This window comes from Ostrinia furnacalis, unplaced genomic scaffold (assembly GCF_004193835.3).
Source record: "Ostrinia furnacalis isolate ACB-3 unplaced genomic scaffold, ASM419383v2 OfSCF0216, whole genome shotgun sequence".
Lineage (NCBI taxonomy): Eukaryota > Metazoa > Arthropoda > Insecta > Lepidoptera > Crambidae > Ostrinia > Ostrinia furnacalis.
Window position 1 is genome coordinate 1,633,694 of NW_021130455.1, and position 8,897 is coordinate 1,642,590.

An 8,897-nucleotide genomic window follows, 5' to 3' on the forward strand; every position below is an offset into this window, starting at 1 on the left:
AATACTACGCAAGAAAGACAATAACAGATATCCACGTATACTTATTTATATTTAGTACGTTATTATAGTAATAGTTTGCAAACAAATACACGAGAAGGAAGTAGTATTTAGTTGAGTGGTTGACACTATTATCCAACTAATATTAGGTATAAATGCGAAAGTTTGGATGTCTGGATGTTTGTTGCTCTTTCACGCAAAAACTACTGAACTGTTTATAACCCTGAATAACATATAAGCTATAATTTATGACGATCTGTGACAAACTAAATTTCACGCGGGTGAAGCCGCGGGCAAAAGCTAGTTATCCAATAATTCCTAAAACCTCTCTAAAACAATTCGATATTCCTAATAATTACTGGTGTGATTTAAATGAATTTGGTATCAATTTAAAGATAAAAGTTTAATCTTTAAAATGGTGCCACTTTTTTTGTTCCTAACAAATTCGTTAGTACACAAGTTCGCGTGGAAACAACTTCATGTAAGTGATTCCATAGTTTTGCTCGCGAGTGTAGATAAGTTTTTCCTTAGTACCTAGTCGAGTAGGTATCTTGCCATCGTAAACAAATACAGATAAAATTAAAGATGGCAATGTCCTTTTATGATAAGTAATTTAGATCTAAATTGATATCTACATATATGATATATGATGAAACAGTGATGTCTTGTAGGCTGCTAAGGCCTGCCCACACAAATGTACACTCGCGAGCAAAAGTATGGAATCACTTACATGAAGTTGTTTCCACGCGAACTTGTGTACTAACGAATTTGTTAGGAACAAAAAAAGTGGCACCATTTTAAAGATTAAACTTTTATCTTTAATTTGATACCAAATTCATTTAAATCACACCAGTATTTAAAAAGATATCCCGGCTGATGTGAAGAAGTAACGAAAAAGACATGTATGAACTGTTTGATACGTCGCGAGTTGCGGCCTATTTACCCCCTATAAAAGCACGCGTTTTCGGATTTTTGCTTTCACACGTTAATTCATACACATCTCCGCTTCTTTTGACACTTAACCTGGGATTCTACACCTTCAGAAGCAGCACAAATCGTTGCACTATTGCAAAAAGGGCTCAGCCAGCGGGCTGTCGCATGTCAGCGCCACATAAGCCAGTCCTGGGTTTCGAAAGTTTTAAGACGCTTTCGGGAGACTGGTGGCTTTATCCCGAGACCAAGTTCTGAACAGCGCCGGCGCACATCGTAGACGGAAGACCGTNTCGCGTTCGCGCCACGTCATTTCAGCAAGCAAATGTATTCCTATGTCCAGATACTTTCGCTGTTACAAGTTTTTCAATATCTTGCAAAAACATTGCCGCTTATTTTTAGCTCATTGGCAATTAAAAAGCTTTAAGTTCCAATACTAAGTACTGTTTTAACACTAATTATTATTGCATTTATACACTTGCGAGTAAAAATATGGAGTCACCCTATTTGTTCCGAACAATCAAAATGACCATTTTAAAGGGTAATATTTAAAATGGATAAGTACCCTAAGTAGATTGGACAATAAGTAGGTATTCAGTTCTAAGATGGCTTTGACTCTAAACAAAACACAGGGTGATGATTCCATACTTTGCTCGTAAGCTAATAAAGATAACTACACTCGCGAGCAAAAGTATGGAATCACTTACATGAAGTTGTTTCCACGCGAACTTGTGTACTAACGAATTTGTTAGGAACAAAAAAAGTGGCACCATTTTAAAGATTAAACTTTTATCTTTAAATTGATACCAAATTCATTTAAATCACACCAGTAAAAAGATATCCCGGCTGATGTGAAGAAGTAACGAAAAAGACATGTATGAACTGTTTGATACGTCGCGAGTTGCGGCCTATTTACCCCCTATAAAAGCACGCGTTTTCGGATTTTTGCTTTCACACGTTGATTCATACACATCTCCGCTTCTTTTGACACTTTACCTGGGATTCTACACCTTCAGAAGCAGCACAAATCGTTGCACTATTGCAAGAAGGGCTCAGCCAGCGGGCTGTCGCACGTCAGCGCCACATAAGCCAGTCCTGGGTTTCGAAAGTTTCAAGACGCTTTCGGGAGACTAGTGGCTTTATCCCGAGACCAAGTTCTGAACAGCGCCGGCGCACATCGCAGAGGGAAGACCGTTTTTTCATGTCAACCTCTCTATGAAATCGTCATTTGACTGGAATCGACGTCCAGTAAGAGCTCAGAAATGTTCGTAGGATAGCTGTTAGCGAGTAGACAGTTTGTCTAAGACATAAGCAATAGAATTTAACTCCAAAAAGGCCTGCCACAGGCTCGAAACTGACGGCAGGTCACCGATAAGCACGCTTTCAATTTGCTCGTACACATCTCGATGTTAAGTCGAGCAAGCCACCCCCATAAGCCACTGTTTCAGCGAACCAGCACTGCACAAATCGCTCCTCAGGCCGCCTATAAACCCGACCTCTTCGACTGCTGCCCTGCAAACACAGTTTGCATTCATCGGAGAACAGAACTCGCCTCCATTACTCGCCTTCCCATCGAGATGTGTACGAGCAAATTGAAAGGGTGCTTATCGGTGACCTGCCGTCAGTTTCGAGCCTGTGGCAGGCCTTTTTGGAGTCAAATTCTATTGCTTATATCTTAGACGAACTGTCCACTCGCTAACAGCTATCTTACGAACATTTCTGAGCTCTTGATGGACATCGATTCCAGTCAAATGACGATTTCATAGAGAGGTTGACATGAAAAAACGGTCTTCCCTCTGCGATGTGCACCGGCGCTGTTCAGAACTTGGTCTCGGGATAAAGCCACTAGTCTCCCGAAAGCGTCTTGAAACTTTCGAAACCCAGGACTGGCTTAAGTGGCGCTGACGTGCGACAGCCCGCTGGCCGAGCCTTTCTTGCAATAGTGCAACGATTTGTGCTGCTTCTGAAGGTGTAGAATCCCAGATAAAGTGTCAAAAGAAGCGGAGATGTGAATCAACGTGTGAAAGCAAAAATCTAAAAACGCGTGCTTTTATAGGGGCTAAATAGGCCGCAACTCGCGACGTATCAAACAGTTCATACATGTCTTTTTCGTTACTTCTTCACATCAGCCGGGATATCTTTTTAAATACTGGTGTGATTTAAATGAATTTGGTATCAATTTAAAGATAAAAGTTTAATCTTTAAAATGGTGCCACTTTTTTTGTTACTAACAAATTCGTTAGTACACAAGTTCGCGTGGAAACAACTTCATGTAAGTGATTCCATATTTTTGCTCGCGAGTGTAGCTACATTATATTAGAATTCCAATGTTTTGTCATAATTTACTAGGTAACTTATTAATTATTATTAATTAGTAACACAGCTAAGTTTATTTTTCAAGTCATAATCAGGTTTGAGAATTAATTAACAAGTCAAACTTTCCTAAACTCTAAAGAACGCCAAGTCAAGGGCATATCACTATCTGCCAAAACCCAAAGCCAATGCCTAATGAAGACTATTGGCGTGAAATCGCTATTAATCGAATTGAAACTAGTTTTATAGTTTATCTACATTAACCTTAGCGAACAAAGCGCGCAGCAGCCGTTGTCAAAACATGACGAATTGCGCGCGCGCACAAAAGAACTTATTAATATCTGTACACGCCTTGACCTATGGTCAAAGGAGCTTGATATTATCCGCTTCAAAACATACTAAGCATTACGATTCCGTTTCGATTGACTTGCGATTAATAAGACAATTGCGTAAAATGTTTCAGCGTTGACAAACATAGCTATCTGATGTTGACTAATCTTGTAGTAAGGTACTTGATACAAATAAGGCCTACGTTCTAATAAGGCCTATACATCAGAAAACACAGATAAACAAATCCAACCGGGATAATACTTCAAGGACACGTACTCATATGCCCTACAACCCGGTAGAGTGCAAGAGCTTCCCGATCCACGATCCCAGCACCAATTGGCACGCGTTCTTCTAAGGTGGTGGATGATTTCGTGCTCTCTTATAAAAATCTGGCGATTTCATCTTAAATTTTCGGTAAAATAACGCTGTTTTAGATTAAGCTTTTCTTAGTAATCGTTTCTAAATATTTCTTACTAGCTAATAATTACCTTAATTTGTACTACTGGCTATAGATGCATTATTTGTAAATTTTTAAAGACAACAAGAGCGAAATATCTAATAAGGCCTAGGCCTTATTTCAGCATGGTAGGCCATATTGGATACTTATGTCAACACCTGATTACGGACAAATTCATTGAACTAAATGAGTTAAAGAGTAACTAAATATTTATTTAATAAGAATGTAGTAACAGGTTAGTAAACCGCACAGAAAATAAAAAGAAAACAGAGTAAAAAAAAATTACTAAACCTGTAAAAAAAGAAACAAAATACAAAACCAATAAAAAATAAGAAAAAACCGCCGTATGTATAATTCTAAAGGATTAAAGCTGATATTATCATGCCTGTCTCGAAGACAATGTAGCAGATATGCTACCATAAAGGACTGCTTTTGGTGGTATCATAAAGATTGTGTAGGAGTTCGTAAAGATGATTCAGAAGCCTTTTTATGCCCTGGTTCTAACAAAAATTGAGATCTCATTTTGTTTACAAAAAATCAAGACTAAATGATGTTCCTAAACTGATTTATTTAAAAGGTTTTATGTGTAGGCCTTATTCGAACACGGTGTTTTAATAAGCCCTATACAAAAAAATAATATTGTTTGTTTTTGATATTTTTTTTGATAATTTAAGTAAGGAATCATTACTTTGTTACTATGAATATTTAATTTTATCTATAATTTATGTATTATTCTTAATAAGTGGAATTTAAGTTTATCTAGAGATATACAGTATTATTTCTGTTTACTTGGTATGTAAAATTTTGATAACGCAAACAAATCGACGTGTTTAATGTTATAAGACCGCATTTTGTTTATTACAACCTCAATTTTAAGGTCTACAGGCATTTGAATCATATAGGCCTTATTCCGTGTAGGTGATTTAATAAAGCCAAAATCAGTGGTTTCGTAATTTGCTTACTTTGAATAGATTTAGTTAAAAATTGTGTTATTTTTTGTAATATTGCCAAAATTAAAGGATGAAAGAAGTTAATTAACCTTGTTTTTGTTGACTGGCGTTAATATTTATTGAAATATAAGCATTTAAAGTTAGGTAGGCCTTATTTGTATCAAGTACCTTATTAAAAATCCTTTTGTATGACTAAGATTAAAGAAACTCCATATTCTGGGTTTTCACAATAAAATCATAAGGGCAATAAATAAGACATTTACTGGGCAGTTACAGGTTTTGCTTTTACATTGATGGAGGCGCAGTAACGGGCAGCCCTTATTTGAATTTGAAAATGTTTGCTCATTTCTGGAACCTTCTATTGATCCGTTTCTAATGTACTTTTCGCTGAATAAAAACTTCAGCAGTTAACCTTATCCGAGAAAAACCTAGCGGCTAACTATTTTTGCTGGCAACCCCAAACTTAAGATTAACCAATTAACGGTCACGCGACCCACATTTTAGTCAAGTACCGCCCATTGCATTCCTAGGCACGACCTTACCATTCCGCGCATGCGTGTTGCGCTGCTTAGCTCCGGTTAAGGACGCCACTTTCTTTCTTACGTCAACCCCCCTTAAGGGATCGTGATATAATTAGTTGCGCAGGCGCGGAATGTGGCTTAAGTGTAACGTCTGGGGTAATAAAAAGGTTTGCTGTCGTATTTGTAACACTTTTGTTATATTTAACTCGGTTATGTTAATTTATTTCTTTGGCTGAATGTGTATCACAACTTTACAAACTGCTTAGGTAGTTCATGTACATATTCGTCGTAAACTTATGTAAAAGAAGAAGTCAGTAGTGCTCCTGCTCGAGTTTCTTCAATAAAGTGTATTAGTTGGCAGTTGTAACTAAATTAGCTAGGAGTGTTAGTACATATTGTTTAACTGTAACAAACAACTGTAAGTTGTAGTACAAACTTATTATAACATCTAATATGGATGCGCTAATGTGGTAAAGCAATAAATCATTATTTAGTAACAGGAGCTATAAGTTTTCGGAGGTTTTTTCAAGGGGATGAAAGGGGGAAAAGGATGGGAATACGCATAGACAGTCAAGGTCACCATGGGAGTTGGTATTTTGTGGTTTAGTTGCAAACTACTGTGAACTATATTCTGGTTATTAAGTGAAGCATTTTGATTCGAATGATATTTCCAAGAAATATATAGAGATCATATCTGTAAATGCCAGTTCAATTTATAGAACCTAGTACAAGATACTAAAATATTCGGAGAAATCTGAACATTAAAAGGATTTGATCATTTTTTAGTTAAATTTTGTAATAAAGAGGTTTACTTATTTTATTTACTTTCTTCAACCTTTATCATTTTGGGATTCCGGAAGACTTATAAAGTTATTTTGATTTCATTTGCCTCTATTCCCATTGTCCCCAACATGGTGACATGAAATTTCCTTTCCGTTGTTCACCTTTTCTATTGAAAATGTTTCACTTATCGTTGTTATCGATATTAACTTTGGTAGATAATTGGGCGTCGCATCTCCTGAATCTTCAGAGACGATGTATTTTTATTTTCAAGACCAGATCCGCCTTGCGATTCTCACAAACCAGTGTTTACGTTTAGATGATTTCAGAATGCATTAGGCTATCCGACAGGGGGCGGTCCTCGTCACAGGGAAGTGGCCTCTGCGGATCAGATACGAGGCGCCTTGACCCGCGGCCTTACGGACCACAATGCGATGAAAGGCTGACCATTCGTGTTATGGACCATTGTGGTGTGTGATGGCAATTGATTTGGGTTTGATGAAACAATGCGTTTTGTCTAAATAACGATCAGGAGTCCAACGTGGGAGCAAATGTCTTCTGACGGAAGGATAGGACAGATATTATGAGTAATTTAAAAGGGTTTGTTGACAGAGTCACTTAACAATAGTCCTATGTTCTGTCCCATATTCTAAGTAGATAAAAGACTTCATCGCCTTGACTCGTTTGATTTTTATTGGAGGGATACACAGGAGTTGCAGCGTTGGGAACGAGAGGTGGGAAGAGTACCGTTATAGACTACATCACAATAAGAGTATGCTTAGGATGGTTTTTGAAACAAAAACGTGTTGTTGTCTACTACTCTGTCGACAGTAAAATGTAGAATCTATTATAGCTAACTTCTTACTGAAATACTTAAAACCCATGTTAACATGGGCTAGTGTTGGCTCATATACCCATTCACCTAACACCCTGTATAACTTTTGATAGAAACTAATAGCTATATTTAAACTCAAATTTGAAATAAGTGCTGTAAAACTGAGTCATAGTTTAAAGTTTTGTGTGAAGATTAGAGCAGGTGTGTCCGGAAAATACATAATGTTGATATTGCGGAAACTAAATCGATTAATTGATCGATTACATAATTTGTTTCACAGGACGTGAGATATCAGCCTAAAGTTCAAGGCCCGGTTCGATCAGATCGTCGATTGTAGAAAATAATGTATTGTTACTTAATTAGCTTCGAGTGCTTTTTATATTTCCTGGTAAATATTTTGTATGAATATTGACATTAAACAAAGATGTAATTGCAATTTTTTATAAGTTCTTAAGTGGTAGATATCAGACTGAAATCTCAAACTATGTTAATGTACATAAATAATGTATAAAAGAGGAAACCTTTTTACGTAAGTACATTTCAGGTAGTTACGTTTTTGGTTCTAGCAGCAATAAAGCAATAAATAAGTCACATTATACTGTTTACGTTTCTTATACGAGTATTGTATAGATTGTGCACAGAACTATAAAATAAAATGACTCAAATACAAAACCTTTTCCAAGTCCTTTAATACTCAATATACGTCGACGTCCCGCTCTCTCTGCCGGCACCAGAGCCCGTAGACAGAGGGTAAGCCTTCGCTGTCGTTGGCATACTTCAAGTACAAAGTCCTTAGTACTAGTAGCAGTACAAACAGTACTCCAGTGAGCAGTACTAGCTGGTATAACTGCACGCTAGCGGCCTCTATGTTTCGGCGGCCGGCGGTTTTCATATAGATGGACCTCTTGATGCGATAGAATCGGGTCGGCTTCCGACGAAAGTTAAACATTTATGGGCTTGTGTTTGGAAGTGGGGCATAATAGAATGCCTTTTAGACCTGGAAATGAAAATGTAACCATGAAGATAGAAAATACATACAGATGTAAATATACTGTAAAGTTAGATGAAAATGAAATTGAGAGATTCTAACAGATAAGTAGACTGGTCGCCCCGCAAATCGAAGCGCAATAGGTAATAAGAATAATGTTTTTTTATATAGGACTCCTGTTTACAATAATCTCTGTGTATAATAATGTGCCGCTTGGGGATTGATGATAAAGTTGTAAAGATTTATGTAAAAAGTAGTCTGGCTTAAGGCCCGGTTTCCTCCAAGACGGAGAGCGTAGAGGATAAGAACGGAGAAGAGTCGGGCGGACGAACTTTTCCACAGAATTCGACAGTGGCGCTTCGGCGCGACGCGGAGAGTAGAAATGGAAATAATGAAATGTAATTGGTTATTCCAAAACACTTCTCCATTTCAGCTTGCTAGAAACCAGGCCTTAGAGCCAAATAGCAGAAATAGGACGCTCTCTTCACTACAGGCACAGGTCACTGCAAGAACAGCATATTAAGACGGTACTTTAGGGCAGGAATGTTATTCTTATCTTAACTAGTCCAAAGGCCGAATAGAACCTTGGAAATGTTTATAAACTTTTTGACGTCGGATCCCTACAAACGGGGTGTCTATGGATAGGGCTCGCCGAAACGAATCCGATAAGCCGATAAACGTCGGGGATGGCCCTAGAAAATTTTGAAGTTGACGCCCAAAAATCGTCTTAGATTTTACCTAAAACACTAAGGCTGCAGCACTCACTTATCACAAAAATGTTGCATCTAGATTATTG